This window comes from Hordeum vulgare, chromosome 5H (assembly GCF_904849725.1).
Source record: "Hordeum vulgare subsp. vulgare chromosome 5H, MorexV3_pseudomolecules_assembly, whole genome shotgun sequence".
NCBI classification, from domain to species: domain Eukaryota; kingdom Viridiplantae; phylum Streptophyta; class Magnoliopsida; order Poales; family Poaceae; genus Hordeum; species Hordeum vulgare.
Genome location: NC_058522.1, coordinates 150,660,687 through 150,687,786, shown reverse-complemented (window position 1 = coordinate 150,687,786; position 27,100 = coordinate 150,660,687).

Sequence of the window (27,100 nt, the reverse complement as noted above, 5' to 3'; positions counted from 1 at the left end):
AGAGTTTTTGTGTGTTAGTAGTAGGGGTTTTGCTTTATACCATAGTGGTGTAATTTATCACTTCGTGTTATGTGTGTGCAAACTATGCCTAGACAAAGTGGGCATGTGGCTGAAAAATTCCAGTTTAGTGAAATCTGAAATTTCACCAAGTTTGGGATTCTGGAAACATTTTCTTCTCTTATAGATGAGGATGTGCTCGTCATTGTGTTGATAACTAGCCTTAGTTCAGTGCTAGGAGTTTAGACCTGATATGTTTGTGAAGCTCCCTGTAAAATTTCACCTCATTTGGAGTCCAGTAGATTGTGTTTTGATTGCTGTAAAAAAGCTTCAGAACAAAGATAGAAACTCAGGTGCAGGAATTTTCACTAAGTACGTGAGATCTGATGGTTTTGGGAAAGTTTGTGGCCTTGTATCTTCTAGAGTTTAATTCCTTTTGCTGTGATTCTTGCAGGTGTTGGTAGTGTTCTTGGTGGGCTATAGCCACATATATTATTTGTCATGTTTGGAGGTCTGTAGCTATGTTGCATGTAGCTCCCAAAGAGCTAAGATGCAGATTATGGCAGATTATGTAGTTTTGTCATTTTGATCATTGTGTGTGCTTAGGGGATGTTGTGGTGTTCTTCCTTGCTCCATTCCATCCATGATGGCTTGTTTTATGTCTTGGCAACCTGGGAATGCCAGATTTGTGCCATTTGAGTGTGTGGTGATGATTTTGACACGTAGGGCTTCATATCTTGTTTTCACGAGACGCACCTGTTCATGCCATTCTCATGCATGTCAAAATAGACTAGTGTACAATTCTGTCCAGGAACTTGTATTAGCTTCTTTTGCTTGTGCTAGTGATAGAATTAGTGATGCATGCCCACTTTTCATGTCATGCATCATGTGATTGTTGCATCTTGTGGTGCTTCTGTTCATTGGTTGTTATTCTCATGTTGGGTAGCACCGGGATCGGAGAGCGAATACGTGGAGTCAGGAGAGTACGTGCAGGACGAACCAGAGCCATTCCAGGCTGAGGATATCACAGGCAAGATGATATGACCTTGATTCCATCTCTAGACTTGTTATGATAGTTTTCGTTTCCATGTCATATTGCTCGCTGCCTACCACTGAATTAAATTGCCTCTTGAAATGCCATGAGCCCAAACACCGTTCTCCTTCCTAGCAAACTAGTATGGCTAAGTAGGCTTGCTCAGCTACTAATGTTAGCGTGGCTACATGCAGGTGCTTTGACTCATGTGATAACATGAGCTTTGATATCATTATCTTAAATTCGGTTATTTAATTAATGCACCTATATACTTGGTAAATGACGGCAGGCCTAGCCTTTTGCCGGGTGCTTTGTTCCGTTATTGCCGCCTTAGTTACCCGTTACCGGTGTTTGATTCCTTAATGATCGCTCCTAACACGTTCGGGGTTGTTATGGGGACCCCCTTGATAAATCGCGTAGTGCTAAGGCTTGTCCGGGAGGACCCAACATTGGTGTCAATTTGCTAATCACTTAATAATAAAAGTGCATAGGGAATAGCTACCCCAAGGATTTTAATCAACAACTCGGGCCAGTGCTCCTCATGAGTGTTGGTCCAAACTAGAGCACCGTACGGGGCCATCCCAGGGCAACTCGGGAGATTTCTCTGGCCACCGTACGCTTCGCTTATCCGGCGTCTCGTGAGACTGAGATACGCGGCTCTTATCAGGGTCGTCGACACGTCGGGAGGTCCTGCTAGTCTTGTCTTACCTTAGCGGTATATCTTGCGTATAGGAATCCCAGTGAAGCTTTGGTTTCCCCCCCAGAGATGAGGTTTTCCTCTAAGGAATCCGACGAGATCACGAGATTGATGATAGAGGATGCCTTTGCGGCCTGTGTTCGTTTGTGATAGACTAGTTGGAGCACCCCTGCAGGGTTTAATCTTTCGGAAAGCCGTGTCCGCGGTTATGTGGCAACTTGGAATACTTTGTTAACATCCGGTATTAGAGAACTTAAACATAAACTAATAAAATTGCCAACTGTGTGCATAACCGTGACTGTCCCTTCGAAGATCTCTCTTCGATCGGGAACACGGTGGGGTTATGAATGCCGTAGGTAGGTGTTCAGGATGACTTAATGATCAAGTAGTCCCGACCGCTAGTGTAGACCACCTTCATTTCTACTTTGCGTAAGTTAGCCACCTTATCAAGCTTGGCATGCTGCATCCTGATACACTTCACCCTTACCCTACCTAATAACATGACTAGTTCTGGCACCAAGGTCTTAGATTGCTGAGTCCCCATGGCTCATGGATTCCTCCGAAACTCCCAGCAGGTACAGGTACCCCAGAGGCAGATGATCCCAACGGCACCCAGCTGGCGTGGCAGTACGACGAGGAGACAGACCGCCTCTACGTGAACTATCCAGAGGACTGAGGCGTGGTCGCGATCGTGGGCCTGCAGGTAGGGTAGCATAGCATTTCCATGTTTTGTAGTCCGTAGCAGAACTACCTTGATTGTATCTGCGTTGTACTCTGAGTTATTAATAAGAAGACATTTGAATCCCGAATTGTCTACTTTTATTATTATTTGTGCTATGTTACTTTCTTGCGAACGCTTAGATGCGCTTCTTTCCTATTCGGGGGCCTCGACCCCCAGATCGGAAAGGACCGCATCTTGGTCGTTACATGAGGGATCAAGCACCAATAATTCACACCATATGCCCATCAACAAAATGGTGTAGAGTAAAGGAAAAACCAGACGTTGATGGACGCGACAATAACCATGATTGTGGATTTTAAATCTCCTTATAACTTTTGGTCCGAAGACATCAACATCGCATGTCATGCATCTAATCCGCTCTACCTCCATAAAGACTTGAACAAGACTCCTTATGAAATTCTTACTGGTAACAAGCCCAATCTCAAGTACTTCCGGGTTTTCGATTGCAATTGTTTCATTCTCAAGAAAGGTTCTTGTTTGTCTAAATTTGAACCTAGAGCTCAAGAGGGCATATTTGTTGGTTATGCTACAAACTCTCGTGCTTACCGTGTCCTCAACAAGTACAATGGACTCATTGAGGAGACGTGTAACATGGAGTTTGATGAGAATAATGGCTCCCAAAGTGGAGCAAAGTGGTCTTTGTGATGTAGGTGATGAAATTACTCCCCGAGCCATAATAAGAATGGATGTGGGACACTTCCTACCCGTTGAGGAACCCCTTGTGGCCGAAGGAGAAGGACAATGTACGTATCAAGTGGAACAATCACCGACGCAATACCCATACGCTTTCGAATAACAAAGTGAAGGCCCTCAACCTTGTGTTCAAGATCAAGGAGAAGATCAACCACATGATGGTGGTTCACAAAGTGATGTCCTTGATCAAGCTCAAACCTATGAGAAAACTCAAGATCTAGAGAAAGCTCAAGATCAAGACCAATCTCAAGACCTAGGGAGATCTCACAAGGACGGTAAAGGTCACAAAAAGGTTCCTTCTCAACTTTCCATGTAGGAGATTCGAGAAAGACGTGCCACCAATAATGCTGCCAAGCTTAAAAAGAATCAAGATGTGTTAGAGAATGTCTACGGCAGCTTAAAGAGAGGGCTAACCACTCTCAGACAGTTAACAAACTTAAGTGCACATCATGCGTTTGTTTCTTGCATTGAACCCCTAGAGGTACAAGAAGCACTCAAATACATGGGGTGGCGTGAAGCCATGCATGGTGAACTCAACAACTTCGAGAGAAACAAAGTGTAGCGATTGCTGCCAAGGCCAAAGGAGAACCACAATGTCATTGGAACCAAATGGGTCTTTAAGAACAAGCAAGATGCAAACGGTGTTGTCATTTGCAAGAAGGCAAGATTAGTAGCACAAGGCTACTCCCAAGTCGAGGGTATCAACTACGTTGAAACCTTTGCTCCCGTTGCTCGCCTTGAATCTATTCACATGTTGCTTGCATTTGATTCTCATCATAATTTCAAATTATATGAAATGGATGTGAAGAGTGCATTTCTTAATGGTCCCCTTAAGGAGTTGGTATATGTCAAGCAACCCCCAGGGTTCGAGGATCCCAAGTTCCCCAATCATGTTTACATTCTCGATAAGGCACTCTATGGTGTAAACAAGCCCCACATGCATGGTATGAGCACCTCACCGAGATGTTACAAGAGCGTGGGTTTTAAATTGGGAAAATTGATCCCAGTCTTTTCACAAAGAAAGTCTACGGGAGCTTGTTCATATGCAAACTTTATGTTGATGATATTATATTTGGTTCTCCTAACAAAGCTTTTAATGAAGAGTTTGTCGCACTAATGACCAAAGAGTTTCAGAGTCTATGATGGGAGAGTTGAAGTTCTTCCTTGGATTCGAAGTCAAGGAACCTTCACCAATCAAGCAAAATATACTCAAGACATGCTCAAAGGGTTCCAAATGGATGATCTCAAGACGGCCAAAGCAAACACTCCCATGCCTCTCAAATGCCATCTTGACTTAGATCCCAATGGTAAAGTGGTGGATCAAAAGGTATATCTCTTTATGATTCGACCTTTGCTTTACTTTTGTGCATCTAGATCAGATATTATGTTGAGCATGGGAATTTGTGCATGTTTTCAATCCGCACCTAAGGAAATCCACTATGTGGTGGTCAAGCGAATCTTTCGATATTTGGCTCAGACCCCAAACTTTGGCTTATGGTATCCCAAAGGTGCTTCATTTGATCTTATAGGATATTCGGACTCGGATTGGGCGGGCGACCGTGAGGAGAGGAGGTCAACCTCCGTAGGTTGCTAATTCGTTGGACGCTCTCTCATAAGTTGGTCTTCAAAGAAACAGAACTATGTTTCTCTCTCGTCCACGGAGGCCGAGTATGTAGCTGCTGCAAGTTACTGTGCTCGGTTACTTTGGATGAGGAAAACTTTAAAGGATTATGGTGTCACTTGTGACAAGGTGACTCTGTATTGTGATAATGAAAGTTATATTTCAATCTCCAATAGCTCGATTCGAAACTACAAGATGAAGCACATTGATATTTGTCACCATTTCATCTGGGATCATATCAAGCATGGGGAGACCGATTTCATTCACGTTAACACTAATGATCAACTTGCAGATATTTTCACAAAGCCATTGGATGAAGCAAGATTTCACGAGTTAAGGCATGAGCTAAATATCATTGATTTGCGCAATGTGGATTGATTTTAGGCACACCCGACCACTCTCATCATATTATCGTGTTTTAGATGTAGGCATGGATTTAGGGGAGTGTTGTTCTCTCAATGAACTCCCCCTCCCCATATTATGAATAAATCGATCTAGCCTTTCACATTAGTCATTTTGGATGACAATTGTGCTTCAAAGACGAGTTTTGGTCTTGGGCCCAAGGTTAAAATCTTCGCGGTGCCATACCAATCGACTCAAACATAGGTGGCTTCGGCCACCACCCCCTCCTAAGTGAGGCATTTGCTTATGGAGAGCGTGCTGTATTTTTTGGGTTACCCCAAGTTGATTTATCTCTAGTTTATTTCTTCACAACTTGGAGTGTCACCGTCACCGTGACTGTGTTTCAAGTCTCATGCCACTTTGTGTTAACAAGAATGTTATTCTCTGCTTATGCCACCTCTTGGATACGTTTTGTCGCCGTCTGGGGCGGCACTACCGTTGCTAGAGCGGTACTACCGATCATAAGAGGTAGTACCACTGTTCGCAATGGTACTACCGTCGGGTGGTACTAATGATTTTATGAATCCACACGGGGTTATAGCGCACGGGTAGGGGCACTTTTGACTCCCCATACCCATTTATCCCCAGTGCTCCTCGTGGCTTTCTCTCTCCAAGTGGCCCAAGGGCTCGGGTGTCCGCCGCGATCTCCGTTTTCGGCCGCTCTTTCGCGATTCCAATCGATGCAATTGATCCCCACCCATCCCACCTGCCATGGATGTCGGTATTGCCCCCGTTCTTCTCTCCTTTTGGTCTATTTTTTCAAATCTAGGTTTTAGGCAATATGGGATGTATCCTTTGCTTTTTAGTCAAAAATCATAGCATGAGTAGGATGCGGAAGGCGGCTAGGGAGTAGACTTGATGTTCTCATAGGAATTACGTGCTCTTGGCATCCCGGGTAGTACCAAATCTGACCAATGGTGGTTTTCACCCTGTGGTCTCTGCCCTGAGCGGTACTACCACTCCTTTGGGCGTTACTACCGCCCATAAGAGGTAGTACCGCTCCTGGCAGCGGTACTACCGCTCTGGGCTGCCAAGTGCACATAATTCCTATTGTTCCATCACCTTTTTCTCCCATTTCTTTGTTTCTTGTTGACTTATGTACATCTTTTACTCTCGTGTTTTCCTCTAGTTATGTTTTGGATCTCAGGGAGTGACTGCTCTGCTCATCACGAGCATAGGACGAACCCGAGCCATGGAAGCACGAAGCGTTACCGTTCATCCGAGGCACATAGATCAAGTCAACCATAGGGGTCTCTTCAAGAGGAGAGTGATAGCCATGCTTTTTCCAAGTCTAAGGGGAAGCACCCTCATGTCAGACCCTTGAATTCCCAATCCATGGACATTCTGAATTCTAAGGACTTCTGGATGTCCCGCAAGGCCTATCTCTATGGGAAACCCTAGGAGCCATCTATGCCCAACCGTCCCTCCTGGAACAGGAAGCAATTGTCCGTCTATAATGATGTTAGAACAAAAAGGAGAACCTGTATGTTCCACATGTCAAATCCATTGACGAGGAATATATGTAGCAAAGTGCCACGTACTTCGAGACTGATCTTCCTCTTTGTGAAAAGCTGGGTATTCTCAACATTATGCAGTTCAACAAAGACTTTGATGCCGAGATTATTGATGTCTTCTTTGCCATGGTGCATCTGGGGACTGATGCGGATAGGACGACTTAGATGATCAAAGAGAGGCTACTTTCTGCTCCCTGGAAGACCTATATGAATTTGCTTGAATTTGAGGACAATGGACTCGAGAACCCTCTTGGTTTCTGTCCCCACAAAGAGACAACTGCAACCCATAAGTGCGACCTTTACAACTATATTACATAAAAGATCTCCTCCACCATCGGCAAGTACTCTTGGGTGTTGGAACCATTCCTAAACATTATGCACTGTATTTTCAGGCACACTCTCTTTCCCCGTGTTGTAAAGGTGGAGCGAGTTTTGGGATTTGCGAGAGTATAGAAGTTCGTCACCAGAGATACCAGCCTTCCTAGATCCTCTTTGTTCTCTCCGTCCTTTTTGGCGTCTTATTGCCAAAGGGAGAGTGAGTTTAAGGATTTGCGAGAGTCACGAGTGTGTGTTCTCGTCGCCCATTTTTATTTGCTCGTGAAATCTTGTATCATTTGCTTTGATTTTATGTGTGTGCGACTCTTGTGATACTACGTCATATGGTGTGAGACATATTCTACTTTAATTGTATCTTATGTTTTAGTATGTGAGATGCTTATCTTGTGCCCTATTATTAATTCTCACATCACTTCTTGCATCTATATTACTTTCAGTTTCTCCTATTGCAAGTAGTGTGTGTCTTTAAAATATAGGGGGAGTGTTGGTCTGAACTATGCATTCCAGAAGCATACTTAAATAATGCACACATCTAGGGGGAGTGTGTCTATATTTTGTAGAGAGTGGGGTTTGCATTATATCTTGTTTATATCTTCTATGCAAATCCCATGTTGTTATCAATCCACCAAAAAGGGGGAGACTGTAAGGGCATATTTCTACCCGAGTGGTTTTGGTGATCGATGGCAATGTGATTGCGGACTAATCGCTTGCACTAAGCCTTTCAGGTATTTCATCATTTGGCACAATACGATTCATGCCCCTCGGTGTATTAATATGAAGAATTTTTTCTCTCTTATGTTTCTTTGTTGGTGGACCTGAGTCGTAGGAAAATTCGGACTATTAAGAGGGGTCCACAATGGAATGGTTTGTCTGGAATCATCACGTACATATTCCTTCGCACCATCTTTCCTGCCTCAGTGGAGCATCTGACCATGCCCGAGTCCTGCCTGGAATGATCCAAGCGGTAGTACCGCTCCCTTGAGCAGTACTACCTCTTATGATCGGTAGTACCGCCCTGGTAGCGGTAGTACCGCTCTAGGGCAGATGGCTCTGACCAGTTCTGTTTGTTAGTGTTGCTTGCCATTCCTAGAGCGGTACTGCATTGCGGTAGTACCATTTGTTACTATCGCGCGAGAATGCCTTGGTTCTTGTGGATAGGTTTGTAGCATGTCCTCAGCAGATATAGGACGCGGTACTACCTCTTATGATTGGTAGTACCGCTCCTGGAAGTGGTAGTCCCACTTCAGCAGTACTACCGGCCTCTACCTCCCTCGTTGACTGATGCCCTCTTCCCCAGAAGTTGTAATGCTCCCCATTGGAACGGTACTACCTTTTATGAGCAATAGTACCGCTCCCTGGAGTGGTAGTACTGCTCATGTGCGGGCTGAGTAATTGGGTAACAGTTGGATTTGTCCTCCCACTATATAAAGTAGTTCTTATCCCGTGAGAAGCTCACCTTTCCCAACCCTAAGCTCCATTCTTGCTCCAAGCTCCATTTTTGCCCGATCTCTCTCCCTAGACAATAAAACTTGTTGATACTCTAGGGTTTGCTTGAGAGGGACTTGATCTACACTTTCACCAAGAGAAATTTCATTCTCTCCACTAATCCCTTGTGGATCTTGTTACTCTTGGGTATTTGAGCACCCTAGATGGTTGAGGTCACCTAGATGGCTGAGGTCATCTTGATGGTTGAGGTCACCTCGAAGCCATAGTCCATTGTGGTGAAGCTTCACAGTTTCGTTGGGAGCCTCCAATTCAGTTGTGGAGATTGCCCCAAACTTGTTTGTAAAGGTTCGGTCGCCGCCTTCAAGGGCACCACTAATGGAATAACGGCATATCGCATTGTGTGCGGACGTGAGGAGAATACGATGGCCTTAGTGGTATTCTGGGGAGCATCGTGCCTCCACACCGCTCCAACGGAGATATACTTCCCCTCAAAGGGAAGGAACTTCAAAAACACATCCTCGTCTTCATCGGTTCTACTTGTGGTTACTTCTTACCTTTACTTGTATTAGTTACTTGTTCGTTGTTCTTTTTGCTAGCATCATATAGGTTGCTCATTTAGTTGCATATCTAGACAACCTATTTGTTTCTAAACTTAATTTGTTCAAGAAAAGCTTAAAATTGTTAGTTGCCTATTCACCCCCCTCTAGTCAACCATATCGATCCTTTGAGAGGGGTTTAGGGTTTCATTTTTATTTTATGTTTTCCATTCAACTCACGCTACTACATATAGCAATGAAGGAACCATTACACAACATTGTTATCAATATAGAGAAGTGACCTCTTTCTCCATGCTTGGTCGAACAACAAGTTTTCATATATATATTTGACGCTACTACATATAGTACACATTCATGCATATATACAATATAACATCTCTTACTATCCCTGATATATAATTATGAAAATTCCCTACCAATTCACGATGGTGTTCTCCGGTTTTATATATGACCTCTTCAAGTAAGAATCCCTCCAATTCCTCTTGAATTGCTCGCACCGATCTTTTGATAGGTGTTCATCCCACATCCATTCGATCTAATTTAAAGAAGGGGTCAATATACATGAATGAAACTCAACACAATTGATGGTAATAAAATTAAATTGTGAATATTGCTTACGTACTCAAAGTTTTTCTAAAATCCTGCCCTTCTCAGAGGCCGTCTGGCGAATGAACTCGCAAACATAGTGTCCACATAAATTCTTCCCGTCTCTCTGCCTCAAGCACTTAATGAGAATAGAGTTCAATAACAATATTAATCAAGCATCATAATGGTATTGAAACTATCACAAAAGTGACGCACGAACCTAGCTAGTACTACTTAGATTGAGTTGTTTAAATGAGAGCTCCTCTTTCCATTATCCCCTAACCTTCTTGATGAACTTTTTTCAAACACAGCCGAGTAAAGAAAATGAATAAAGGAGTTATTAATTACTTTATATCAAGAAATGAACGAAAGTTGTCGATATAGTGCAATAATGATGGCAATTACGTGTGGAGCATTTCACTCAGGTTCACCCACATCTCAGGGTCTTTCCATTTCGAGTCCACGATAAGTACTGCTCCTGCATCAACCTGAATGACTAGCAATATAAAGTGGAACCTGCGCACGCATAACTCATCAATTACACTTAACATCGAGTAAGCGAAAGAGAATGTGTACAAGAGACAGTAACACTCACTTGAAGTTGTAAGGAAATAGTATTTCCCTTCTGGTTTGTTGTTCAAGTAACGCCCTTAGCAAGTTATCCTCTGTGTTCTTGGGGTACTTTTCTACTCTATATTCATGTATGTTATTTCAGTTAATGAACCCAATATCATAGATTCATCTCTTTTACATTCCATAAACTTCGTTCTGCATAATATAGTGAGGATAATTATACATGCAATGAACGAGCTGAGCTAGAGACTTAATTACACAAAGAATACTTACACACAATAGCAATTGACGATAGATTTGTCAATGGCGTCTGGGTTGTATAACATTAGTGTCAGTTCATAACGCGACTGGGACTATTGATTAGAACGAAAGCCTTGTTTTCTACTAGTGTTGGTAGTCAATTGTGTGTATCATGAGGTCGTGGGTGTGAACCCCTACCCACACTTCACTCGGGAATGCACATCTATCCTCGAGTTAGATTGCAGAACTCCTCTCTTTTTCGCTCTATTAACTCATCCGGAATATGGTAACCTTAGAAAGCATCACGAAGCTCATGCCAAGTCACTACATGACAAACTTGTTGCATTGAAAAACAATTCTCCCACCATTCACTAGGAGCACCATCCAGAAATTATACCACGGATATAACACGATCACTCGAAGCAACATCAGTGATCGCAAGCTTACGATCGGTGGAACAGAGTCAATCATCACCATAAGGGGTCCCAATGGAACAACAAAATATAACTGGTTGAGGAGGATGAAGTCATGGATGTTGACAACCTCATTGCATAAATGAGCAGTATTTGGTTCTAGGTGCTCCGAGATGCGCATTCGATCATGTCGATTCCGTTCAACCTCCATCATAATCTCTGCCGCAGAAGGCAGTGGTGGAGGACCATCATTCTATTGATTCGGGCCTCAACCGTGATGAACAACACTGCAAGTTCTACTTGACATCTTGTGTGATAAAAATCAAGAATAAGAACATGATTTACGAATCAAAAAATATATGAAGTAATTTCCTGCAGAGAGGAATAGAAGGTAAACGCAGCAGATCATCTAGAAACCTGGGATTAATCAAACAACATTTCGTTCATACGGACATGGGGATGAAAAACTTTGAACGATCTGTACAACACTATGAGTGTAACTCGTGAGTTATGATGAGATACTAGGTTACGATAAAGAAAGCAACCTTCCTAAAAGTCTAGAGAACGCTCCATATGCATAAAATTCTGAGAAGTGAAGAGACAGATAAGGCCCTAAGTCCTATGACCCAATGAAGAGGTAAGGGTGACTTAGAACTTATATTGACACAAGTTAAGAAGTAAAAAAAGAATCTTACTTGCTCCCCATCTATCAAAATAGCTATTATATAACTAGTAGCTAAATAATGCTAGATTCAACATCAACCAAAGCTTGTTGATCCTATAAACAATATATCATACTATGATACCAGGTTGCCGGGGACAATGAACTAAGGCATGAAAATTTTATTGTAGAGGGTCACAAGGAATGCTAAGATTCACATTCACACAACAACATCCATACAGACTGGCCCATGGACACCCTTCAAGATGTCAAAACACCCGGGGTGCATCCAGGTACCGGCCTCCCTCACAAAGACATGCCCAAATAAACAAAATCCAGATGATAGGTCTCTTTTTCCGTATCACACAAGTATGCCTAGGCTGAGAATCATACATGGAACCCTTGTAAAAATATGCCACACAATCAATAGTCGCATGCAAGTCGTCTAACGGATGCCTTTCACATAAAACAAAGGGCACGAAAATCGACCTAGTAGAAAGCGAGTATTCTCAAGGTAAAAGGGCAATAGAAAATACACATAAATAAAATGATTGCACAAAAATGCATAATGCATCCAAAATGGACACAAATGTTCATTCCCGCATATATCGAGCTCCTTTCAAGTCTGCATTGCCATCGATAACAGCGAATAGGTCACAGGCTCCACCTACGTACTAGGCACCATCTTTGATCTCCTCGAAGAACTTCTCAGCAACCCTTCGCGATGGCTTGTAACAATGCTAAATCCAGTAGATCTCGAGGTAGCGATCCTAAGCTAAGCATCTAGGCATGAAGGTAACAAGGACGCGAGGTTTTACCCAGGTTTGGGCTCTCCGAGGAGATAATACCTACGTCGTGCATGTTTTATTGCATTGGAATAAGTAAAAAATACATGTCACTACCCAAATATTCTAATGTGTATTCTACCGTCCCAGCCCTTCAGTTTATATAGATATTGAGGGGTCCCTACGGTTACATTCCTACTCGGGCATATCTCGGGCTGGGCCGGCCTTCGGGGCGGCACAAAAAAAGACCGGTACTAAAAACCCAGGCCCGAACCCATCATGGCTCGACCATCGGGCCTAAAAATCATGCCCGAGCCCGGCCCAGACCCGAGAAAGCCCAATACGGCCCGACCTGACTACAGCTAAATAGGGTTTCCCACAAGGATGAGCCTGGTCCCGCCTCGACCGTCGGGTTCATTTTTCAGGACCGAGCCCGGTCCGATGGCATGTTTAGGCTCGACTTGGCCCATGATTTTCGGGACGGGTCGGATCAGACTGTCCGGGCCATGCTTCCCAAGTCCAGGTATAGTTACATTATCCTAGTCGGCTACGTATGAGAAAACCGAGTCTTATACAAATCCATTTTGTTGGATTAGATGTCAAGTCTTCTAGATCCTACTATTTATGTGTCATGGGTAGCCCCGATGTGGCTCACCTTGGAACAAACAAGGGGGTACTTTGCCCAGACCACCAGGGCAGGAGATGACTTCGTGAGAGCAACCCTAGCCGGGACACCGCCAATAGCCCATGAACGAGTCTTCATGTCTAGACTTACCTTGGCTCATCTGAGCCGCCCTTCGTCTTCAATCATCGATCCTGAAAACTAGTTCAACTAAATCATCTAATTGAGATGAGTTGCACATCAGAAATGTTCTTGCGCATCCATGTCTTAGGCATAAAGTATTCTCGCACCCCTCACTTTGACAACACACACAACATGCTCACCTAGCTACCTACCATCTCAGACCTGCCGGTCAACATGACGTGTATACGTGGGTTAAGGGTCCACCATCATGATGTCCCATAAAAAAGAGATCGTCTACATTAGTGCACGGTAATTAATGGATGCCACCTTGATCTCTGTGCATGATTAATGTACGAACTTGGAGAAATGGGGGATTTATTGCCTTGCGAAACGATTACCATGTCATTGCTTCCTGTTTTAACTTGCCCACAAAAGGCAAGATGTGATGGAGTGGGGCTTTACACTCTCATTATCCCTTGCCTTCATGTTCCTCCTCGAACTCCAACGCCCGAGCACTTTCTATGTGCCCATCCTCCAAAAAGCGCGCCTTCCACCCTGTAGCCATGTCTCACACCATGATAGGAGAGGGAAGTAAAAGCCATGAAGCAAATTCAATCAACACCGGCAAGAATCCAGTGGCGGAAGTCAAGCCCCCTTCCCAAACGAGGGTGAAGTGGAGGCGCTCCATCATGGGCTAGGCATAGTTGAATCGGCTATCTACGGACGATTATGAGCCATCATCGGAGCACATATCTGTTGCTCTACGCTAATCACCAAGGACGATACTTCTTGGTATGTGATGGTGCCTCAATCCCGCTCAATCGGAAGGTTGTCTTTTATTCCCCATCTAGTGCATGGTCATAGCTTCCTGATTCATCCCTTTATCTGGTAACTCCTCCATTTCTATAGCCTTCAGCGTCACCACCTTGCCCATAATTCCATTCTCCATGTTGCCTGCTTCGTTACTTTTTGTGACGTGCTCTTGTGTTATGAGCCGCATTTTGGGCTCTAGTGCAATTACTTCAACATGAAAACCCTCCTTGGGCTAGGATTGCCAAACCTTTTACCCTGACCCCTCTATCCAAGCTTAATTCATGGAGGCCGAGGAGCATCCCATCAGCAGGTTCCTAGGAGGTAACCTGGTACGGGGCAAACCCGAGGGCGTCGATCTTTTCGCACTTGGAGGCGAAAAGAGAAACTCAACTGTCAAGAACGATTCCCGATCACACATCCACTAGATCCACATAAACACATGAGATGCATAGATCCAAAGTCAACGAAAGGACACAAGTAACCGATAGTCTTCCCTAAAGAGGGGCCTTGATATCCCATGGGATCTTCCCTAAAGAGGGGCCTTGACATCCATAGGGATCTTCCCTAAAGAGGGGCCTTGACATCCATAGGGATCTTCTTACATGGAGGTGTTCAACTCCAAGGGAGAAAAATATGGAAGGAGCAATGCTCAACTGGTCGATGAGCCAACCCATTGCTAACCCTAGATGAAGGTGGGGGTGGAGTACTTATGGTCTAAGGCAAAATAGAGGGGTACATGGCCAAAGGCCCAAGTGCATGTGCACAGATAGCGTCCGGAGTCTAGAGGAGGCTGATCATCGAGAGGCTCATGGAGGGCCAGACATCGAGAGCTGCCCGGTCTTCCGAGGATTCGGCATGGGTGTGCACACGCAGGATTTTCACAACGTGTCAAAGGTGCGTGGCACGGTCGTCCAGAGGCTTACAGTCTCCCGTAGATTCTGCCCTAGATTGATGTTGTCGGATGTCCGGAGGGTGTCGGTAGTCTGTGTGCTGGGAGGTGTCAGACGTCCACATAGGGTCGGTCGTCCGTCCGCTATAGCGTGCAGCTTGGCCTCTAAGTTGGTTGAGCTTGATATTTGTAACCTGCGTTGGGTTTTCATGAAGAGGAATGGGTTATCGCAGCACAATGCAGGTAAGTATTTCCCTCAGCTATGAAACAAAGGTTTATCAAACCCATAGGAATACCAACCACAACAGTTTTCAGCGGCTGCACACAAAAGAACAAACAACTTGCACCCGACGTGGGCAACATGGTTGTCAATCCCCTTGGTCTCATTATTTGCAAGCAAATGTGGTGTGTAGATAATTGTAAAATGCAAAATAAAATAAATGGAAGCAAGGTATTGGAGGTTTTAGCATTATGTTGTGAATAGACCCGGGGGCCATAGTTTTCCTTAATCGCATATCTCATGAAAATAGCACACGATGGGTAAACAAAATACTATTGGGCAATTGATAGAAGAGCGGATAGTTCTGCGATTTTCACGACAATGATCATGTAAATATAGGCATCACGTCCATAAACAAATAGGCTGAATCCTATCTGCACCTATTACTATTACTTCACGTCAAGAGCGCTCTATGCTTGCCTCTCTACGTGTTAAGTTCATGACAAATGAAGTAATGCTTGGAGAAAGATGACATGATGTAGACAAAGTAAACTCAACCGATATGAATAAACCAGATCATTTAACCCTTAGTAGCAGCAACACAAAGACGAAACTTGTCCCCTTCTGCCACTCGGATATAGAAACTCAGCAGGTTGAACCTACTACAGTGCACCTATCTCACCAAAGAAATACAGAGACATCCCCATGGGATTTTTGTAAGCAGTTCTATACGCCCACAAGGCATCTCCTAGATTATTGGACCAGTCCTTTCTAGAACTGTTCACTATCTTTTGCAAGATCAACTTGATATCTCGATTTGTGAGCTCAACTTGCCCACCTGTTTGAAGGTGGTAAGGTGAAGCAATTCTATGATTAACATCATATTTGGCTAGAGCTTTTCTAAAAGCACCGTGTGTAAAATGTGATCCTCCATCGGTCATGAGGTACCTAGGTACGCCAAACCTAGGGAAGATTACATCCTTGAGCATTTTCAAAGATGTCTTGTGATCAGCACTTTCGGTGGGGTTGCTTCAACCCACTTGGTTACATAATCTACAGCTACTAAGATGTGGGTGTACTTGTGTGAAGGAGGGAAAGGACCCATAAAATCAAAACCCCAGCAATCAAAAGGCTCAATGACTAGCGAATAATTCATAGGCATCTCATTCCTCCTATTAATATTACCAACTCTCTGGCACTTATCACAGGATAAAACATAATTTCTAGCATCTTTAAAGAGAGTAGGGCAATACAACATGATTGGAGAACCTTGTGTGCGGTCCTCTCACCGGCATGATGTCCTCCATAATGATTGCCATGACATTGTCTCAAGATATCCTTCTGCTCATGCTCCGGTATGCATCTCCTCACAATTCCATCTCCACCTTCTCTAAAAAGATGTGGGTCATCCCAAAAGTAATACCTCAAGTCGTGGAAGAACTTCTTCCGCTGCTGGAATGTTAAACCTGGAGGCAAAAACTTTGCAACAACAAAGTTAGCATAATCTGCATACCATGGATATGAATTAGATGTGACCTATAAAACAGCTAACTGTTCGTCGAGAAAACTATCGTTGACTGGAATGGGGTCGTGGTATATGTCCTCCATCCTAGAAATGTTGTCTGCTACAGGGTTGTCTGCTCCTTTCCTATCAACAATATGCAAATCAAATTCTTGAAGAAGAAGGACCCATCAGTTAAGCCTTGGTTTGGCATCCTTCTTTTCCATAAGATACTTAATAGCAGCATGATCAGTATGAATGATGAATTTAGAATCAACAATGTAAGGCCTAAACTTATCACAAGCAAACACTACCACTAAAAATTCTTTCTCAGTAGTAGCGTAATTATTTTGAGCACTATCAAGGATTTCGCTAGCATAATGGATAACATTCAATTTCTTATCAACCTGTTGTCCTAGCACAACTCCAACAGCAAAATCACTAGCATCACACATGATTTAAAAAGGCAAATTCCAATCAGGTGGTTGGACTATAGGGGCGGTTATCAAGGCTTTCTTAAGAACTTTGAAGGCTTCCTTACAATCTTCATCAAACACAAAAGAAATATCCTTCTGGAGAAGATTAGTGAGGGGTTTAGAAGTTTTAGAAAAGTCTTTAATAAATCTCCTATAGAAACCAGCATGACCGAGGAAACTACGAATACCTCTGATGTCTTTTGGATAAGGCATTCTCTCGATTGCTTCAACCTTTGCCCTGTCCACCTCGATTCCTTTTTCAGAAATCTTGTAGCCAAGAACAATTCCCTCATTGACCATGAAGTGGAACTTCTCCCAGTTGAGTACCAAGTTCGTCTCCTCACATCTCTGCAAAACTTTATTAAGGTTGTGGAGACAATGGTCAAAAGATGTTTCATAGATGGAGAAGTCGTCCATGAAGACCTCCACAATTTCCTCACAAAAACCATGAAAGATAGCAGACATACACCTTTGAAAAGTAGTAGGAGCATTGCATAAACCAAAAGGCATACGTCTATAAGCATAAGTACCAAAGGGATAAGTAAAAGTGGTCTTCTCTTGATCGGCAGTGTGAACATGAATTTGAGAGAAGCCAGAGTACCCATGAACATAGCAAAAGTGGGTGTTTTTGGAAAACCTTTCAAGCATTTGGTCGATGAACGGCAGCGGGTAGTGGTCCTTCCTGGTTGCCTTGTTCAGCTTCCTGTAATCAATACACATTCTATCTCCAATAATAATTCTTTGAGGTATTAGTTCACTCTTATCATTAGGAACCACAGTCGTACCTCCTTTCTTGGGAACACAATGTACTGGACTTACCCACTTACTATCATCTATAGGGTAGATAATACCTGCGGCTAGAAGCTTGAGGATTTCTGTCCTCACAACATCCTTCATCTTCGGGTTTAACCGTCGTTGATGATCAACAACCGGTTTATCATCAGGCTCAAGATTGATAGTATGCTGACAAATAGATGGACTAATCCCCTTAATATCATCAAGGGTATAACCAATAGCGCCTCGGTGTTTATGAAGGACTTCCAATAATCGCACTTCTTCATATCCTGAAAGGTTAGAATTGATAATAACAGGATATACTTTCTTTTCATCTAAATAAGCTTACTTAAGCGTACTCGAAAGAGGTTTAAGATCAAACACCAGGTCTTCTTTTGGTTTCGATAAAATTCTCAAAGGCTCAACCGGAAGGTTGTGCTTCAGGATAGCGGGTTGTCTCAAGAATATGTCATCTAGCTCATTCCGTTCCTGCATATGCATATCATTCTCGTGGTTTTCCATAAATTGCTTCAAAGGATCGTTAGGAGGAATAGCAATAGAAGCAATCTCTTCAATAATTTTATCATTACTAGGTAGATTAGTACCATGAGTTTGCTTCGAGAATATGGAAACTTTAAATTCATATGGCTCACCATTAAAATCAACAAATACTTTTCCTTTCATGCAATCTATAATAGCCCCACAAGTTTTGAACTAAGATAATAGGGCAAAAACTATCTTGCACTGAACTAAGTACTAGAAAGTCGGTGGGATATTTTACCTTTCCACATCTCGCACAATTCCAATACGAGAGATAGTTTCTTTGTTTGCAAGATGAATAGTAACATCGACTTCTTCAATTTCACATGGTAGAATCTCATTCATGATCTCTTAATAAAGTGAAAAAGGAATAGCACTAGCACTGGATCCCAAATCTCATAGCTCATAATAATTATGATCTCCTATTTTAACACATACAACTGGAGTACCTGAAATTGGGCCTTTATTCTTGGCTGTAACAAGGTTAGTGGAAACAGCACAAAAATTACTAGTAACAAGATCCTTGACTAATGCAACTTGAGGATCGACTTTAATCAGGTCCTCATGCTCATCAGTCATTCTTTCACTTTTATCCAGGATGCCTGTGAAAAAATAAACCTCCCTCATCCTTGCGGGAAAAGGGGGCTTTTCATATTCAACTGCACGCAAGATAGTGTCAACATCATTAATATCAACAGGTAATTCCTTAAAAGGTTTATGGTGTTGATCCTCCTTCTTCTCAGAAGAGTCAATATGAGAAGCAAAGTCTTTGCAAAAATCAATTACAAGCTAGGAATCAAGACCAATCTTAGCGCAAAAGGTATTGAAGTAATCAGTTTTCACATAGCTCTCAATGTAATCACGCTCATAATTTATAACGGGTTCAATACCTTTATCAATCTCCCAGTCTTCACTGTTCTTCTCGATCCTTTCAATAAGATCCCACTTAGCTTCAGTGCTTTTGTTGGGGAATGCCCCACTAGAGGAAGCATCAAGCATCTCTTTATCTTGACGACAAAGCCTTGCATAAAAATTTGTGAGAATAATTTCTTTGGAGAGCTCATCATTGGGACATTTGAGCATTAAGGACTTCAATCGCCCCCAAGCTTGAGTGATGCTTTCTCCATCACGAGACCAAAAGTTATAAATATAATTCTTGTCTCGATGTATTTCATGAAGAGGATAAAACTTTGCATAAAAGAGAGGCATAAGATCTTGCCAATTTAGTAAATGAGAGTCATCAAGAAGCCTATACCAAGCCAAAGCCTTAACTTTTAATGATAGAGAGAATAGCTTTCTCATAACAAAACCCATCGATATACCTGCAAGCTTAAATAAGGAGCATAGTTGTGAAAGATATAACAAGTGTTCACGTGGATGTCTATCTCCTGCATATCGATTAGCCAAAACACAATCAATAATACCAGTTGGTATTTTAAAGGGCACAATTTTAGTAGGTGGGGGAGGCTTCTCCACCACAATAGTGTTGGTGCGGTTCCCCACAAACAACAAACCAAGAGCAGAGTGGTCCATAGGGACAAAAGGCGGGAATAGTAAAACAAAAACAACACGTACAGCGTAAAGGTTTCCTTACCAATAGTGTTCCACTCCCCGACAATGGCGCCAAAAAATGGTCTTTATGACCCACAAGTGTAGGGGATCTATCATAGCCTTTTCGATAAGAGTGTCGAACACAACGAGGAGTAGAAGGTATTGACAAGTGATCTTGAGCAAGGAATAACTGCATGTACTGAAAGATAACTTTTATGGGTTTTCTAGTATAAGCAACAAGGAAGTAAATGCAAGTAAAGTAAATGGTGTCGAGGTGCAGCAAGTGGCCCAATCCTTTTGAACACAAAGGATAAGCCAAGGGACTAAACTTGTAAAGACTAAGGTGTTCCTGAGGACACACGGGAGAGATAGTCAAGTGCTTTCACCATATTCCGTCTAGTACTATGTTTTGTATTGATAAGTGTTATGTGGGTGGATCTTAACTAGCGCACCGTATAGGCTAAGACAAACACACTCTTATGATTAATCCCTCTTGCAAGCATCCGCAAATACAAGAGATATATTAAGGCAAAGCCTAACCATAGCAATAAACTTTAGGGTTCAATACTCCCTCATGCAAAAGTATGTGAACTGGGGTTTAGGTTTCTATCACTCCCACAAACCACCATAAGCATTCTTTATACAAGATGCATTCCCCTAGGTCCTTAAAACGGCGAAGTGTTATGTAGTCGACGTTCACATAAAACCACTAGAAGAATAACACCATAACTTAAATATCAATCAACACATATTACTTCAACATCATATGACTACTAGCATCTAGACTTTTCCCATGATCAGAGGTGATGAAAATATGATTAACAATCTGGTCATAACAATAATTCTCGAACAAAACTCAATAGCATTCACTACAAAAGAGTAATCAACACCGGTAGAGTACAGGGGATGAATAGTGCAAGGTATGACTCTGATTGCAATGGTGAAGTAGATGGGATGAAGGTGGAGATGGTGCTGGTGTTGGTGATGATGGTGATGAAGATCTCGATGACGCTCGTGATGATGGTGATGACGATGCCGATGATCTACCCTTCCGGGAGGAGTTCTCCCTGGTGGAATCTGCCCGGCGGAAAGGTCTTTTCTTCTCTATAGGTTTCCGCCATGGAGCGGCGGCGGAATCACGAAAACTCTTCTGTCCCCATCACTTTTAGGTAAAGAGGAACATATAGGCCAAAGGAGAGCACCGGAGGCGGGGGGGCACCACCCAGGCGGCCTCCTGGCACGGCCTAGGGGGCGCCAGCAGGTCACCTCAGTGACCTATGGCCCCCCTCCGGCCCTTCATTGGCCTGTCTTCGGGATCTGTTCAGAAACTTCTTCCCTCCAATTTTCAGTGCAGTTGGAGATGGTAACTCTTCGTGCTATTTTCTCCGCTAAATCCTGCGTCTACTATTTCGGCACCGGAAAGTTGTAAATTGTGTAAAATAGTCCAAAACACTATAAGTACATCATCATAATGTGAAATATTTTAATGAATAGAGACAAATTATGATACAAAATAGTGATCCATTTTGGACGTATCAGGTGTCAGTGAGTTACATGATCTCATGGTCATAGGAATTTGTACTTGAAATGCAGAAAACAATAGCAACAAAATGACACGATCATATGCTATGTTTATAGTTTGGGTCTTGTCCATCACATCATTCTCCTAATGATGTGATCCTGTCATCAAGTGACAACACTTGTCCATGGCTAGGAAACCTTAACCATCCTTGAAAAACAGGCTAGTCAACTAGAGGCTCACTAGGGACATTGTTTTGTCTATATATCCACACATACATTTATGTTTCCATTCAATACAATTATAGCATGGATAATAAACGATTATCTTGAAACAGGAAATATAATAATAACTATTTTATTATTGCCTCTAGGGCATATTTCCAACAGTCTGCCACTTGCACTAGAGTCAATAATCTAGCTTCACATCTCTATGTGATTTATAGGGTAATGAATCTAACACCCATACAGTTCTGGTGTTGATCATGCTTTGCTCGGGGAAGAGGTTTAGTCAGCGGATCTGCAACATTCAGATCAGTGTGCACTTTGCAAATATTTATGTCCTCCTCCTTGATGTAATTGCAGATGGCATTGAAGCGTCGCTTTATGTGTATGGTCCCCTTGTGAAACCTTGGTTCATTGGCTAGAGCAATGCCACCAGTGTTGTCACAGAACAGATTGATTGGGTCTAGTGCACTTGGCACTACTCCAAGATCTGACATGAACTGCTTCATCCAGACACCGTACTTAGCCGCCTCTAAGGCAACTACGTACTCCGCTTCGCATGTAGAATCAGCTACGACGTTTTGCTTGGAACTGCACCAGCTTACCGCACCCCCGTTAAAAATAATTGTGTATCCGGTTTGAGACTTAGAGTCATTCGGATCAGTGTCAAAGTTTGCATCGACGTAACCCTTTACGACGAGCTCTTCGTCACCTCCATAAACGAGAAACATTTCTTTAGCCCTTTTCAGGTGCTTCATAATATTCTTGACCGCCGCCCAGTGTTCCACTCCTGGATCATTTTGAAACGTCCCTGGCATACTTATGGCTAGGATGACATCTGGTCTTGTGCACAACATTGCATACATGATAGACCCTATGGTTGAAGCATAGGTGACGACACACATCTTTTCTCCATCTTCTGCACTTACTAGACATTGAGTCTTACTCAACTTTATACCTTGTAACACAAGAAAGAATCCCTTCTGGGATTATTCCATTTTAAACTTATTCAAAACTTTATCAAGGTATGTGCTTTGTGAAAGAGCTATTAGGCGCCTTGACCTATCTCTATAGATATTTATGCCCAACATGTAAGCAACTTCTCCTAGGTCCTTCATTGAAAAACTTTTATTCAAGTAATACTTTATGCTTTCCAAAAACTCTACATTGTTTCCAATCAGCAATATGTCATCCACATATAATATTAGAAACGCTATAGAGCTTCCACTCACTTTCTTGTAAATACAAGCTTCTCCAAAAATTTATATAAACACAAACGCCTTGATCACCTCATAAAAGCGTTGATTCCAACTCCGAGATACTTGCACCAGTCCATAAATGGATCGTTGGAGCTTGTTGTCAGCATTCTTTGGATTGACAAAACCTTCGGGTTGCATCATATACAACTCTTCCTGAAGAAACCCGTTAAGGAACGTCGTTTTGACATCCATCTGCCAGATTTCATAATCAAAAAATGCAGCTAATGCTAACATGATTCGTACGGACTTAAGCGTCGCTACGGGTGAGAATGGCTCATCGTAGTCAACTCCTTGAACTTGTGAAAAACCCTTTGCCACAAGCTTTATAAACAGTCACATTACCGTCTGCGTCCGTCTTCTTCTTAAAGATCCATTTGTTTTGAATGGCATTTCGACCTTCAGGTAATACTTCCAAAGTCCATACTTTGTTTTCATACATGGATCCCATCTCGGGTTTCGTGGCCTCTCACCATTTGTCAGAATCCGGGCCCACCATCACTTCTCCATAGCTCGTAGGTTCATCATTGTCCAACAACATGACCTCTAAGACAGGACCACCGATCTCGGATTTCATGGCTTCTAACCATCTATTGGAATCTAGGCCCACCATTGCTTCTCCATAATTCAAAGGCTCATTGTTGTCTAACAACATGATTGACAAAACAGGATTCCCGTACCACTCAGGAGCACTACGTGCTCTTGTCGACCTGCCAGGTCCGACAATAACTTGATCTGAAGCTTCATGATCACCATCATTAGCTTCCTCTTCAGCTGGTATTGCCTCGACATAAATTTCTTTCTTCCCTGTGCCACCATCTTGTTGAAGCGCAGGTTCTGCAACCTCATCAAGTTCTATCTTCCTCCCACTCAATTCTTTCGAGAGAAACTCTTTCTCAAGAAAAGCTCTGTTCTTAGCGACAAACACTTTGCCCTCCAATCTGAGATAGAAGGTATACCCAACTGTATCTTTTGGGTAACCTATGAAGACGCACTTTTCCTCTTTTGGTTCCACCTTTTCAGGCTGAAGCTTTTTGACATAAGCATAACATCCCCAAACTTTAAGAAACGACAACTTTGGCTTCTTGCCATACCACAACTCAAATGGCGTCGTCTCAACGGATTTTGATGGTGCCCTATTTAAAGTGAATGTAGCCATCTCCAATGCATAGCCCCAAAATGATAATGGCAAATCGGTAAGAGACATCATAGAACGCACCATATCTACTAAAGTACGATTACGATGTTCGGACACACCATTACAATGTGGTGTTCCAGGCGGTGTTAACTGTGAAACAATTCCACATTGTCTTAAGTGAACACCAAAGTCATAACTCACATATTCACCTCCTCGATCAAATCGTAGGGACTTGATCTTCTTGCTATGATGATTTTCAGACTTGTGCTTCATCAAGTAGATATAGCCATACCTACTCAAATCGTTAGTGAAGGTGAGAAAATAACGATATCCGTCGCGCGCCTTTATGCTCATTGGTCCGCACACATCAGTATGTATGATCTCCAACAAGTCGCTTGCACGCTCCATTGTTCTAGAGAACGGAGTCTTAGTCATCTTGCCCATGAGACATGGTTCGCATGTGTCAAGTGATTCGAAATCAAGTGACTCCAAAATCCATCGGCATGGAGTTTCTTCATGCGCTTAACACCAATATGACCTAAGCGGCAGTGCCAAAACAAAGTGGCGCTATCATTGTAGACTTAATATTTCTCGCCATCCTTGTGAACTTTGCAATGAAAGTGGTCATTTTAATTTCCAATGTGGATTATTTCATGATCGAATTGTGTCCAAAAATTGTGATAACCTCATTACCCTTGAGCATCATAATGAACTTAGTCTATTTTGGGGGTATGAAGAAATGAAACATACAACTAAGGATGTTCCAGCTTGGGTTCTCATGAAAATGATTGATTTTGATCTAAATGAAATCTATATGTATTGCATGGTAAATTGCATTGAGAATCCTCATATTACCAATTACTTAATGACAAGAAAACAAATAGAAGATGAAGAGAATACTAATAAGGGGGAAGAGGTTTCCCAATGTCCTCCTATTTTTTCTTATGATGAATCGGGTAACGAGGAGGAGCTTTTTATTCAACCAACCTCTTCAAAAAGAAGCTTGGAGGAATCAAATAAACCCACTCATAATGCGGTGAAGAAGAAGAAAAGAATGAAAAGTAAAGGTAAGGAGGTATCTCTCCCAAATAATGTTGCTCCCATTATTGATAAGCATCATGAGAATGAATCAAAAATAGTTGTGGAAGATGATACACTTGAGGATGATTTTGTTATGCCTATTGCTTGTTGTGATAATTATAATTGGGAAGATAATGATACTTCTTATAATCTTGAAAATATTTAGGCACCAACTTGGAGGATGATGATAATTATAGCTATACTATTGGTGCTATTCATACTATTAATGATGAGAGTGATTATGTTTGCGATATACAAATACACAAGTTTGGGGATGCTATGTTTGTTGAAAATGACATGTTTGAGAATTTATTTCTGCAGTTAATGTTTTTCCCAAGCTTGGGGATGCTATACTTAATGAATATGATCTTTTTAATCCCCCTACTTTGAATGATCAAATTTGTTATAATGATTGCATGCCTCCTACTTATGATGACTATTGTGATGATACTTATGTGATGAAAAAGAGTGATGATTACTATTATGATACATGTCATAATTATGAATATCCTTTTACTGAATATTACTCTTGTAATGTGGAACTTTGGAGTATTCAATTCTTTTATGATACTCCCACTATTAGTCATGAGAAGAAATTTTCTTGTGTGGAGAGTAGTAAAATTTCTATGCGTGTATATCATGAAAAGAATGCTTTATGTGCTGGTTATATTGTGAAATTACTTCATGATGCTACTGAAAATTATTACGAGGGAGGAACATATGCTTGTAGGAATTGCAATAATATCAAGTTTCCTCTCTATGTGTTCAAAGTTTTGAAGTTATGTTTGTTGTGCCTTCCTAAGCTAGTTGATTCTTGCTGCCATAAATTGTTTGTTCACAAAATCCCTATGCATAGGAAGTGGGTAAGACTTAAATGTGCTTGTCATGATATTCATGATGCTCTTTTGCATGTTATAATTATTATTCCTATGTGAGCATCATTGAAATCATCATGCCTAGCTAAAAGTCTTTAAAGAAAAGTGATTGTTGGGAGACAACCCAACACTTTTACTTTATGTTTTTCGGTGTTCACATGATTAAGATGCTGTAGTAATCATGTTTTATGCCTTTTATTACAATAAAGTGCCAAGTAAATCCTTTGGGATAGTGTGGATGATAGTTGACTTGATTCTGTGCAAAAATATAAACATTTTCTCTCGTCCAGGAATTTTGTAAATTCACTGGAACGTCCTTTTGATCTGAATTTTTACACATGATTGATATACAAGTTTCCTTGATTGTCCTAATTTTTCAGAATTTGTAGAGACACGGAAGTATGGTTACACTACAGATCTTGAGAGACTGTTGTGTTTTTGACAGATTCTGTTTTGCATGCATAGTTTGCTTCTTTTAGTGTTCCCATAGCTTATATTGAGTGATATAAATTATGGGGATAGTATAATATAGTAGGTATCTTGTGGGAACAATTATGAATCTTGTCTTGACAGTACCTAAGAGAATGACCATTATTTATTAAACTAACCCATGTCACGAAGTTCCTTTAAGTTTTATATGATTGAAGTTTTCAAGTTTTGGTTGAGACACCGATATGAGGAGAATAAGGAGTGACAATAACCTAAGATTTGGTATGCCCAAGGCACCCCCCAAGGTAATATCCAAGCAAGACTCAAGCGTCTAAGCTTGGGGATGCCCCGGAAGGCATCCCCTCTTTCGTCTTCAACATTATCGGTATATCTTACTTGGAGCTATATTTTTATTCGTCAGATAATATGAGTTTTGCTTAGAGCATCATTTTATTTTGTTGTTCTCTGTTAGTTGTGTCGGGACCCCGATCCTGAATCGTAAGAACCCAGCCTGTAACACATCACATCACTTTGCGGCCTCACGCACGGTAAACTCCACGGCTGCCACCTTACCTTGGCTGGGACTGTTTGCGTCTTTTGGCTCACGTATATGAATGTGTTGCTAGCATTCAAACGACAAAGAACCCGGGTCAACATGACTAGTTATAAACCCAAGTGGTACATCCGTACAGGGACATGCATACATAACCCAGCAAAGGAGGTGTCGGTCATCAGCGTGTGTAGACGAGTCGTAGCAAGCTACAAGGACTCCATT